General features: G+C 37.6%; 1 protein-coding gene across 1 annotated transcript in view; it reads left to right on the top strand.

The window, feature by feature from the left end:
- LOC133519622 (elongation of very long chain fatty acids protein 7-like) overlaps window positions 1–14,006 on the top strand; it is a 57,072-nt gene that overhangs the window by 13,380 nt on the left and 29,686 nt on the right. The window lies entirely within an intron of this gene.

Raw genomic sequence — 14,006 nt, 5'->3', positions numbered from 1 at the left:
AAAACACACTGTACAAAAGGCGAACTTAATGCCATAAGGCATTCTCTACCAATCAACCTTTAGGCAAAGCAGATAAGTTGTAGGCCGTGCAAAAATACTAGGTATAGATGATATAATTAGGTATTTATGTAGGTTTATTATGTTTTAAGTAATAATTGCTTTTATATTCGTGGGTCATTTCTCAACAATCTCATTCCCCTGGCTGTACCAGATACCTATACGCAGAGAGATTCCGCTAAGCAGCTTTGGTTGTAAATGGAACTTGGCACGGGTTAAGTCACCAAAAATGAGATGCTAGTAAAGCGGAAGCTCCTAGGAATTAGCGAATAGGTATGGCCAGGGGAATGAAATTTATCAGGAATGTGCCTCGTTTCACTAGTTGTTTATTGTTCAACAAAGATGGAACTAGCTGTTTATTTACATCCAAAGTTGCTTTTTACAAGGTTCTACCTCTTTCTCATTTACACAGTTTGTCAACCACATTTTTCGAGGCGAATTTACCTACAGATGAGCAACGTTTAGTGTTCATTTACATGAACTATATACCTAATTATGATATATATGGTACCATATTATTGCATTGTCACCCAACTTACGTAATATGTATGCAAATTTTCAACTGAATCTAGAAGTGACCCAAAACTTTCCAAGATTTAACCCACCCAAAAAGAAAGCATAAATGACACTAAATGACGAAATATATTCTCAAATTACATTCAGATTCTCAATCTAACTGAAGCGACCATTTACATACTTTATTTCGACCTTATAACCATTGTTCTAAAAACACGAACAACAAAGACGAAGATTTCACTACCATCTTCTAACCTTGCATAATATGCTACCTTTACATAATTACAGCCCTCAATAATTCCAATCATTCACACCATTATAAGAGGACCTCCAAGTACATATAGTTGTTACTGGACTCAAGGCTACGTATATACTACTGACGTAAGACGGGTTTTGCGCGGCGTAGCGTGAACATCAAATCAGTAATTAGTGACTAAATGACACTTCGACACGCGAAATCTGTGATTGGTCCGGATGATATTGTACGTGACACTGAAATCAGTACTCGTACACAGCATGATAGAAGCAGAATGGAATTGTACAGAATGCCTTCTGTCTCATGCCGTATTCACATATCCTATCGTCGGCTGTGAATACGTTTGTGCCTTATGTCGTAGGGAAATGATGAAAACAGAGATTTGGTCAAATCTCTAAGGGATATGATCAAATCACGCAGGGTGTTAAAATGGCGAATCCATATCAACATTTCCCTAGAAAAATCAGTCATTTGACCAAATCACTGACTCTGTTTAGTGAAAATACAAAATCGGCCAATAAACGCGACACACTTTTATTTCATTAGATTTGTTTAGGAATTTGTCAAAATCCCTAACCACGACCGTGTACCATATCCGCATTTTACTAAGATAATTTTAAACTTCGTTAACAGAAAATTATCTAAGAAATTGTAACATATCCAACACTTTATTCATATCATACTTATGCGTTTAACATTTACTCATCAAAACACACGTCAAAGACAAATCTTGCACACCTCGATCTCTTTTTGTGTACGGACGAGTCACAAAATGCACCGCGCCGCGCTATGCCCAGTTGAGCATGTGCTTCGGCAGAGGGGAAATAATGCCAATGCCGACAGTGCGACACCCTAATCGCATAGTGTCTGATGTACTTTTTTTTAATCGGGCCTTTGCGATCAAAGTATTAACATACTTATCTACTTGACCTTCTTTACTTTCGAAAAAAATACTATCGAAACAATAAAATTTTGTGTCGAAACTCAAATTGCCTCTTTAACTTTAACTACCAAGAACGTTTAGAATGTTGTCAACTGCCAATAACAGTAGACTCTGATCACCGTGACCAATCGGACTTCGACCCCGCGCGAGTGCACTCCACGCGTATTCAAACTGATTATCAGCTGATTGATTTTTTAAGGGCAGAGCCTAGGTCGTGAGTCAATGATGCTAGAGGTTCTAGGTTCGAATCTGCAAGGGTAAATAGCTATATTTTTGAACTTAAACTGCCTCACAATACTCGCATAATATAATAGTTAAAACGGTGTAATTCTACGCGCGGAAAACCTCATTTTAGGGTTCCGTAACTCGAGAAGAAATACGGTACCCTCATAGGATCAGTTTGTTGTCCGTCTGTCTGTCTGTCTGTCAAGACCCTTTATCTCGGGAACGCGTAGTCTCATGAAGCTAGGTAAAAATTAAACTTCTAGTTTAACGTAAACAAAGTTTCCACGTCAACGTCTTCTTAGTTTAGCTATCATACTAATTATGGCAGGAATTCAGTATTATATAGAATCTCAAAAACGTACAACAGTCAGTCAATCATTAACAACAATCAGGTAGAGGAGTGATCACACACACACATAATTTTGTAATACATATGTTTGACGACCGGTTTGACCTAGTAGGTAGTGACCCTGCCTACAAAGCTGATGGTCCCAGGTTCAAATCCTGGTAAGGGCATTTATTCGTGTGATGAGCATGGACAAACATCCATGTTCATCACACGAATAAATCCTGAGTCATGGATGTTTTCTATGTATTTAAGTATTTATACATATTTATATATTATATATATCGTTGTCTTAAGTACCCTCAACACAAGCCTTATTGAGCTTACTGTGGGACTTAGTGAATTTGTGTAATAATGTCCTATCATATTTATTATTGTTATTTTATTATTTATATGCCTAGTACCTAAGCAAATCCGTATTATTTTCATTTTTATCTGTTAGTGAGACCTGTTATTGGCTTCATGATAAGATTGCATTGTAGTTATTAGTCTATACTGTTTGTTAAAGCTGTTGGTCGTCTAATAAAATAATATAAAATAAAAATTGAAATACTAGAGTAGACAGAAATAGCTGTCGATTATTCTAGCTGAATTAAAATTTCCCCTGTATGTACACGGCATTTATTTCGTCAACCCTATCGGACAGCTCTCATTTTATAATTTTGCGTTCAAAATAGTTACGCTTCTTTTGGCCATCGCCCTACGCGACAACATTTCCATCCTTACCACTTAAAATGGGTGGCAGTCCTAAACTCTGCGTTTCTACAGGAAATTTCTGCCTCGCACAGCTAAACTGTGGAATTAACTGTTGCCTGCGGTATTTCCGGACCGATACGACCTTCAAACCTTCAAGAAAAGAGCGTACTCCCATCTTAAAGGCCAGCAACGTATTAACAACCCCTCTGGTGTTGCAGGTGTCTGTGGGCGGCGGTAATCGCCTACCATCAGGTGAAAAAAAGGGATAAAGTGTATTGAATTATCAATACGTCATTTGATTTTTAGACATATCATTATTATAAATATACAGACAGTAAATTTGAACAATCCAAAAGGGCAATATGTATAAGTAAACAATTAAATTAAATTCAAATGTTTTGATCAAATTGTAGTTTTCATACATAGAGGGCATGGATTGCGAAAAAAAAATTGACATTACTCCAATTCTAAACTGAAATAGATGTTTTATATTAATGAATTGTAATTAAGTAAAAAGTGGCTAAGCTCTGCAGTGACCCAGGCCAGATTAAAACCGGTATATTTTACGTTGGCCCTAAGGCCAACACACATACCCTCGACCCACGATACGACGTCGTCTCATGTTGCGGTGACGTGCAACGTTACGTCGTCGTATCGTGGGGCCAACACGCATACCTACGACACGACGTCGTATCGGATACGACGTCGTGTCGTGGGTATGTGTGTTGGCCCCAACGTCATAACATGTCTGAAATAGATGTTTTATATTAATGAATTGTAATTAAGTAAAAAGTGGCTAAGCTCTGCAGTGACCCAGGCCAGATTAAAACCGGTATATTTTACGTTGGCCCTAAGGCCAACACACATACCCTCGACCCACGATACGACGTCGTCTCATGTTGCGGTGACGTGCAACGTTACGGCGTCGTATCGTGGGGCCAACACGCACACCCACGACACGACGTCGTATCCGATACGACGTCGTGTCGTGGGTATGTGTGTTGGCCCCAACGTCATAACATCTAGGCCACCCGGTCACCGTGGTACCTGTCCCAATGCACTTCAAGGTCAGTTTTTACTCTTTATATAGATTTGGCATTAATGATGACACTGCCACACTCTGCCATTGCTAATGCCGTGAAGAGTTAGCTTGGTCTGAGCCTAAATAAGAAAGAACGATAGTAAATAACTTAATCAAATCAAGTTGAAGTTTTATTTCGTTTGCGGCTACTATAAATAAAAAGCTGTGTAATTGATGTGTGTGTAATGTAATGTCATTCCGAGACACGTTATGGGCCAGCGCCCCTGTACTGCACTTTCACAGTAACAAGATACCTACTATTATAGAGTAAGACCAAAGAGAATTTGAAATAGATGTGTATTTTTTTTTATTCGGGACAAAAAACAGTAACACAGGTTTAGACACAAAAATAAAATACAAAGAATAATGAAGTGTGAGACCAACAACATCGTCCACAGATTACTAGATTACCTACAGATAAATCTACAATATATAGCGCTAGGCAACAATATAGAGGATATAAAGCTAAAATTAACACAGCTACGGTTACAACATAGGTTTATAGATACAGTAACAAATTAATTATCGAGTTAGCAGAAGTAGTTTTGTATATATACATTTTAAGGAGCGAGTAAAAACGGCAAGGCACCGGGGCGACTTTTAGTAATGTTTTGTTTGAAGCAACTGAATCACATTCTTCTTATACACATTGTCAGACATCTTGAAAATGACAATTTCACTACAATACAAATGTATTGTCAAAGAAAACTTTGTAGCCACGTAAATTTACTGTCATCTTTCGACACGTAATTAAAACTTTTAGTGTGGCTACCACCAGTTCGGCACTGGCACAAACGCTGTCGAGAACGTAACTTACTTTCTATGCATCTCGCTCGTACTCGCATATAAGTGCGAGCGAGATGTATAGAAAGTAAATTACGTTCTCGATTATGGAGTGTGGATTTAAAAGGAGTGCAATCTCTTATGGTAGAACTGTAGCAAAAGTGTCCAGCTGTCAGCTGTAAAAATAATAGTTCCAAATCTCTCCAGAGTAGCGCTAGAGTAGCTAAGAACCTAGGCGTTATTGTCGGAGTGAAGTGCGCTGTTTATGATTCGATTTTTTGGTCAAGTATTCTAGGTATTGTAGCGCCACCTATTTAAGGTTCTTTGATGACACTATTTGGTACATGGAGATTTAATTCCATATTCTCGATAGCGTATATGTCAGTTTTGACACTGTCAGTGACTCATGGTTCGGGTACATAACGCCATTTGACTTTGATCTGTAAAGAGCCCACTGATTAACAGTCCGCCGGACGGTATCAGCCTGTCAGTTGTTCGGAACTGTCACCTTTTTGTTCTGACAGACCGATACCGTCCGGCGCACTGTTAATCAGTGGGCCTCTTTATTCTTTCACTGATATGTGTTTAATTTGTTAAATATCAAAAAGTGGCGCCATCTAATAGATCAAAGGCCAAATGTAATGCAGCATCGTTTCGAGTGACAGCGCCATAACCTTTAGGTAGGGCGTTCTAAAAGTTTTAATTAAGTGTCGAAAGATGGCAGTATATTTACATCGATACAAAGGTTTCTTTGACAATACACCTCTATATCAAATTCTCTTTGGTAAGACGGAAACTGATCCAATATTAAGTTGACAAAGTATGTATGGGGACATTATCTTTTCAGTTTTTGGGGTGAATTGTACGCCAGTTTCTGACAAATAAAAGAGATAGAGTTACTTTTATTCTCGGTTTCAATCAAGCTTTAGTTTTGTACTTAAATAAAAATTCAAAACCGGCCAAAAGCATGTCGGGCGGGCCATGCTCAGTGTACCAGTTACCCGTTATCCGTTCGTCAAAATGAACTTATTCCAAAAACTCAAAAACGGCTGACCCGATCAGGTTCATTATAGTTTTCCTTGAAAGTTTTTATTAAGTTTTTATTTCAGCACTTCTGACATATTTTTTGAACCCGTGGATCAAACATTAGAGGGAGAGGACACAAATTATATTTCTTTCTGTGCGACTATTTACGAAAATATTACGTTTATCAAAAAATTTTTCAAGACTTCAAAACCCATATTCATTTAAAAGACTTATCCAACGATACCCGACACTCCACACTGTAGGGTTGAAACTGAATAAGTTTTTGGCAAAAAATTCATTTTTGGTCCAAGCTTTTATCGCTGACTGTACTTCTCTTTCCACAGGCAACTAATATTTATCCATCGAGCCAATTCTATAAGCCCCAAACACAATTAGGTTGCGTTGTTTTATCACAGAGTTCCTATGTCCACCTCTTGTCTCCATCATCAGATCAGCTCGATGGTACCATAATATTGCATGGTCACCCGACTTACATAGGTATGCAAATTTTCAGCTCAATCGGAAATCGGGAAGTGGGTCAAATTTAACTTGCAAAATTTGAGTACAGACAACGGGACAGGTGAAACTAAATAAAAGCTTGTAAAAAAAGTCATCCCTAATTTTTGTGTAGGGGAGCCATCCTAAAAAAAAACATTTTTTTAGTTTTTATTTTAACTTTTATTTTTATTTTTAGCTTTAGCTTTTATTTTTATTCGTACCAAATTTCAGCTTTCTAGCACTAGCGATCACGGAGCAAAGCCGTGAATGGATTTACGGACTGACAGACAAATGGACATGGCAAAACTATAGTTATTGACTACGGAACTCTAAAAATCAGAAATGGTAAAACCAAAGGGTTACTCAAAGGGTTGCATCTGGCTAAAAACCGCATATTGAGAAGATGAGCCGTATCTACTTAAGAACCCTCTTATTCATAAACGTGTACTAAAGTTACGATGCCGCTAATCATCGTTTGTCCCTTTCCGACTTATTGGTATGACGGAGAGGGACAAACGATGATTAGCGGCATCGTAACTTTAGTACACGTTCATGAATAAGGGGTTATGAAAATATCCATTTTCAGCAAGGCTCGGAAACTGGTTAAATTTTCAAGCCGTTATCATGTACTTGGCGCAGAACCTTTTAATTTCGGTTTCGCTCGATAAACCGTTATTATTATACCGGTTTTTATTAGAACAGCTATTGTCCAATTAACCGGTTTAGAACAATAAAAACGATCAACGGCAAAGGCGGCGGAGGTGTAGCTATGTATCTTCGAGCTGACATTCCCTATAAAATTGTCGATTCTTCTCCTTCACAATATTCCGGCTCCATGGAACATTTAGTTGTTGAGGTGAAGCTTCTTGGCGTACGCATTATGTTAGGTACTGTATACTGCCCACCAACAATTGATTATTTTTCATCTCTCGAGGTGCTTCTGTCGGATATTGGTACTGAATGCACCCATCATTTAGTTATGGGAGATTTTAATACAGACCTGCTGAGAGATAATTCCAGATCGCGCAAGCTGAGATCCGTTATTGTTTCATCTGACTTTCACTTATTGCCTTTAGACGCGACGCACCACAATAACGACTCCTCAGACTCCTGGTTAGACGTGATCCTTACATCGTCGCCTCAGCACGTTTTGAAAGCCGGACAATTGTCTGCGCCTGGCTTTTCGCGACATGACCTGATTTATGTGTCATACAAAATTAAGCCCCCTAAACCGGAACCAATAGTCGTTCACTTACGTGGCTTTGCGCGCATTGATGTAAATAAGTTAAAGGAAGATGCCACTAGAGCCGATTGGACGGGCACGCTGCAGGCACCAACAGTTGATGATAAAATCTCTCATTTCAATTCTGTCCTTCTGAAGCTGTTTGATGCTCATGCTCCGGTTCGACCAGTTCGGCTGAAGAGGCCACCAGCGCCATGGATTTCAAAAGGCGTGCGTATGGTGATGATGAAGAGAGACAGGGCTTTCCGTGCTTACAAGCGAGATCGGTGCGAGGATAACTGGCGGCTTTTTAAAGTAGCCAGAAATCGCTGCAACCAAATGGTAAGAGCAGCGAAACGACGTTACATACACGACAACATCACGACATCTTCTCCCGCGGACACGTGGAAATTTCTCCGATCACTCGGGATTGGTAAAACCAAGGCCGATATCGACTCGCTTCCTTTTTCTCTTGACCACTTAAATTCGCATTTCTCTCAAACTCCTGTTCTTAATTCCATAATAAAGTTTAAAACCCTATGTTATATCGCGTCTCTACCTACTCCCAATGTTGATCCTTTTTCTTTTGCCCCAGTTACGGATGATGAGGTCCGAAAGATAGTCATGTCAATTAGGTCGAAAGCTGTTGGACACGACAATGTGAGTAGAGTCATGATCACCCTTATCCTCGACAGCATATTGCCCATCGTCACCTATATTGTAAATACTTCGTTGCTCACTGGGGTCTTTCCTTCATGTTGGCGTAAGGCCTTTGTTATCCCACTTCCTAAATTATCTAACCCTAGTTCTCTAAATCATTTTCGGCCCATCTCCATTCTTCCTTTTCTCTCGAAAATTCTTGAGGCAGCAGCTCATAAACAGATTTCCAAATTTATACACGGTAACAACATGCTTTCTTCGTTTCAATCGGGATTTAGATCAGGGCACAGCACCACCACCGCACTTCTCAATGTTGTTGAAGACGTAAGAAATGGCATGGAGAATTCCAGAGTAACGGTGTTGGTGCTTATCGATTTCTCCAACGCTTTTAATGCGGTTGATCATGACCTACTTGTTGCGACTCTTACACATCTGAGGGTCTCATCAAAAGCGACTGAGTGGTTCGCGTCTTACCTTTCTGACCGCGTTCAGGCTGTTAAAGCCAGTGGATGCTTATCTGCTTGGTGTGACCTGAACACGGGGGTACCACAAGGTGGAATCCTTTCTCCTCTTTTATTCTCAATCTTTATTGACCAAATCACCTCCAAAATCCGCAGCTCTTACCATTTATATGCAGATGATTTGCAACTTTACGCCCATGCTTCTGTGGAAAACGTTAATTCTGCTGTTTCCCTCATCAATGACGATCTAGTTCACATAGCTGAATGGTCCAATAGCTTTGGCATCAGTGTCAATCCGGCAAAATGTCAGGCTATTATTCTGGGTAGCCATCATCAACAAGTAAAGCTTGGTGCGGTTTCTGTCGCGCCGATTTTGTTTGATGGCACTGTTATTCCAGTAACTAAACAAGTAAAAGATCTCGGCCTAGTATTAGATTCTAGCCTTACCTGGAATGACCAAGTCTCTGAAATAAGTCGGAAAGTTTCAGGAACATTGCGTTATCTCTATAAATTTAAGAATTTTCTCCCAGTAGGTACTAAGAAATTACTTGTGCAGACTCTAATTTTGCCAGTTATTGACTATGCGGACGCGTGCACGACTAATATCTCTCAGGAGTACCTCAATAAGCTAGACCGTCTTATGAATAATGGCATACGTTTCATTTTCGGACTTCGCAAATACGACCATGTTTCTTTTTATCGCCGTCAGCTAAATTGGCTCTCCATCCGTCGTCGTAGGTCCCTTAGAATCCTGAGTATTTTATTCTCCATTTTGTTCGAGCCTTCCTCTCCTGGTTATCTTAAACGTAAATTCACTTTCATCACCCCCCGTCCAGGATGTGAACTCCGTTCCTCCCGTTCTCTCAAACTCTCGATTCCTTCTCACCGTACTGGTTTTATGTCTAACTCTTTCGCCGTTGAGGCAATCCGTCTCTGGAATTCCCTCCCTCTCTTTATTCGACAAGCCCCAAGCAAACCCGTTTTCAAACGACTACTTCGCAAGCATCTTCTGTCAGAAGAACTTAAATAAGGTTCACCATCATGTATATGTACATAATTATATGTATTAGTCTATCTTTTATACATTATATAAGTAGTAGTATTTAACTATTTATATATTTTTAATATTATTTGACTTCACGTTTAATTTTTTCCTTATTAATTGTTATTTTTTTTTCCTGCACCAACATACACAAATGTCTCTGTTTGACCCAATGGTTGACTGGTAGAGAATGCCTTTTGGCATTAAGTTCGCCATTTGTACATTTTTCTTTATGTGTGCAATAAAGTTTAAATAAATAAATAAATAAAAACCGGTTTCTTCCTTTGTCGGTGTCTATGTACCTATACGTGGCACACCACCAGGCCGACCGGCCGTTGCGTCGCTCGTATAAAAGTTCGGAGGAAAACCGAAATAAACCGGTATTTTCAAAACCGGTTCCGAGCCTGGATTTTCAGTTTTTGGCAAAAATTACATTTTTGGTACAGGCTTTTATCGCTGACTGTACTTTTTTTTCCACAGGCAACTAATACTCATCGAGACCATTCTAAAAACCTCAAACACAATTAGGTTGCGTTGTTTTATCACAGAGTTCCTATGGCTACCTCCTGTCTCCATCATCAGATCAGCCTGATGGTACCATAATATTGGATTGTCACCTGACTTACATATGTATGCAAATTTTCAGCTTCATCGGAAACCGGGAAGTGGGTCAAATTTAACTTGCAAAATTTGTCCCATACATACTAACAGGGCAAGTTAAATAAAAGCTCGTAAGGAACGAAATTCAAACCTTCAATGAGAGAGCGATCATTTGCATTATTCGATTTGCCCTTTATTTACAAAAAAAATGGTTTGAATATGGCATTGGTTGTTACTTGATACCGACTGTTACAAGAAACTAGCATGTTACAAATAAAAAAGAAGTGAAAACGTTCATGGACATTTTCAACTACTGGGTAATAATGGGGAAAAGCGAAAGTAAGTTACGTGTGCTATTAGATTATTATGATGGTATAATGATATCATACACATATCATGCCGCTAAGTGAGGCCTTTAAGTTTTTAATGCCAACGTTTCTTTTCTTCGGGCATTTTGTACACGAAACAGTTAAGCGTCGTTTCGTGACAAAATACCGCTGACGGAGTTGAAAAGGTACGATTTTGATCTTTAGTTACGATTCCTACTTACTACCTGCTCTACTTAAAACATATGTACACTTATTATTACATACAAGTTTTCTTGGTGAAAAAAGGTGTTTAATAGTCACCTGCAATAATTTACGGGGTGAATATATAGGTCATACTGAGCAACTTTTACTATGGGACCAACCTAGAAATCGGGGAAAAAAATTGTCTGTTCCATACAAAATATCAAGGTCAGACAGACAAAGGCAATTTCTTTTCGCGATTTCGGGGTTGGACCCATAGTAAAAGTTGCCCAGTATGACCTATATATTCACCCCGTGAATTATTGCAAGTGACTAAATAAACACCATGTATGTACATACGTTTTTGGCAAAAAAATCATTTTGGTACAAGTTTTTGTCGCTGACTGTACTTTTCTCACCACGGGCGACTAATACTCATAGAGACAATTCTGAAATCCTGGAACGCAATTAGTGGGCGTCGTTTCATCAAAGAGTTCCTATAGCCACCTCCAGTCTACATCATCAGATCAGCTCGACGGTACCATAATATTGCATTATCACCTGACTTACATATGCATGCAAATTTTCAGCTCAATCGGAAATCGAGAAGTGGGTCAAATTTAGCTTCCAAGATTTGACAATAACAAAATAACATACCTACAGGGTAAGTTAAATAAAGGCCCGTAAAAACGCAAAATGAAGATCAACATGTATCCTGTTATTGCCATACGGCCCGATTTGAAGAATGATTAAGACACGTTTAAGATCTTGGAAAGATCAATAACTAAACGACATGTCAAAATAGACGTTTATTTCGATTCCGCTGTGATCCCAATAAGATCTATCTACGATATTTCTAACGTCATAGTAACATTGGTTACCTGAATCGAGCTAGTCAATTATACGACATTTATAAACGATATCTAAATGAAAACTTATCGTTATCGTATTGCATGCTTCGAATCGGGCCGTTATATTGCATATTAAAGGGTTACGATACATATTAGTTTGACAAGTAGTACGATCACATCTGAAAATATCGATACGAACACAGAGCCAAAAATATGTATACACTACCCTAATATGTTGGCCATAAGATCGTATATACATATTTTTGGCACTTCGATCGTGTCGATTTTTTCAGACGTGACTGTACCACTTTCGTTAAAAAAAAACTTGTTTTTTCACACTGCGGTCAGTTTAAACGACGAAACCTATATTAAACAAAAAATGACTCCTAAAACCCTGAATTATTTCCCTAAAATTGTATTCTGCATGCAATATCAACTGTTTATGTTTTTTGGCCTTAAACGATATTCGTTCACGCGGTTGCCATTATGGCGAATGCGGTTGGCAAAACGTTTGCGGTCCAAAGTCCTGCGTTTAGTGGTTACAATAATTGGTAATCCTACTGACGTGTCATTGACCTGGATATATAGAAAAATACACCGTGAGCCCGAATAACCTGACAAACTTCAACCATATTTTTTTATGAGTGAAAATAGTTACGGAAAATAATTACCGCAGGCTGTCAATTATTGAATTTATTACTCGCTGTCAGTTGTTAATTATTATTACAGAAAATAAGACTATTGATAAAATAAACTATTTTATAATAATTGTTTATCATTAAAATTCATTATAAAAAGAAAGTTATAATCCGTCAGAGTAATTACAGCTAATTTTGTACAAGCCTTTTTAGTCTTACACAGCACTATTGTCTTTTTACAATACCTATAGTATAAAAACCTACCGTTAACAGTCAGACAGTCACAAAGGTTGACATACAAACTAAATTACCTCTAAAGAACAGTTAGTGTATAACTTTTATGGGTATTTAAACGACTTCAAAAAAAGAATGATGAAACACCGTGGGATTAAGTGTGATTGAAAATAGTTACGAGTATTTATTTATTGTTATGTTAATATATAGTAGTATAGTATATATTAGGTAATCCGTATTTTTGACATTTAGATTTTATTCTAGAAAGTTTCCAGACTAGTATTTTTTTATAAAATTTTGGTGTTTGACGATCCTTTTGTGAATTTCTTATTATTAAGTTTGACATATATGTATAATAATAATTCATTTTTTTAAGAATAATAATACAATAATAACTGCATCAATAAATTGCTCTGATAATATATTAATATTAAAATTATATTTGTAAAACTTGACAATTTAAAAGTGATTGTTGCTAGGCCTATTTGAATAAAGAATATATTGACTTTGAGTTCGACTTCTTCAGAATAACCTCCATACTCAATGAGTCGGGACCTTTTTTAGTAGGTCACGAAATTTCATTCCAGTACCATTTAGTACCTTGTCGCAGTGACAGTAGTATGAGGTTTCTAGCAACTTTTATATTGATTGTCACTGTGTCAAGGTACGAAATGGTGCGGAAATTAATTTTTTGCTGTACCTATGGTACTATTAGCACAAATTAAATTATGAAAGTATTTTAATTTATGTTCAGACATAGAAGTTTTTATGGCAAAATAAAGTGTTTGACAAAATGAAATATAGACATGTCTGTTATCGATGTTACCTTAACGTTATCTAAATACCTATATTTTTTGAAGTGAAGATTGCTACCGCAAAATACACAACACGTTTAATATCTTTTTTAATATATTGATCGATTTCTACTCTTTTAGCACTGTATACTACGGTTTATGTTTTTATTTTTAAGTATATAATAAATTTAATAAAGAAATTATATAAAGATTTGTAATTAATTTTCATTCTTGAAATTTCTCGGTAATTAACAGCAAGTAGAATTTACATCTCTTAATTATTAATCTATGACTGACTTATCGATAACAGATTTATCGATGTTAAAATTTTTCAAAAATTCGTTTTTGCCACAATAACTTCTATGTCTGTTTATGTTATTCCAAGTAGAAACACTATATACTATATATATTATAAACCGAAATACATTTATTTCATTTATATAACTTAGAAAAAGTGACCAAAGCCTATAGAATCCAGGGCTGGAATTGAATCAGCGTTTTCTACTATCGCAGCACGTGCCTCAGCCTGGAAGCCACCCAGATCACGGCGGCATAGGTTGAATTTTTC

This window comes from Cydia pomonella, chromosome 7, assembly GCF_033807575.1.
Source record: "Cydia pomonella isolate Wapato2018A chromosome 7, ilCydPomo1, whole genome shotgun sequence".
NCBI lineage: Eukaryota > Metazoa > Arthropoda > Insecta > Lepidoptera > Tortricidae > Cydia > Cydia pomonella.
The sequence above is the reverse complement of the archived record's forward strand: the minus strand, read 5'-3'. Positions and strand labels throughout refer to the sequence as shown.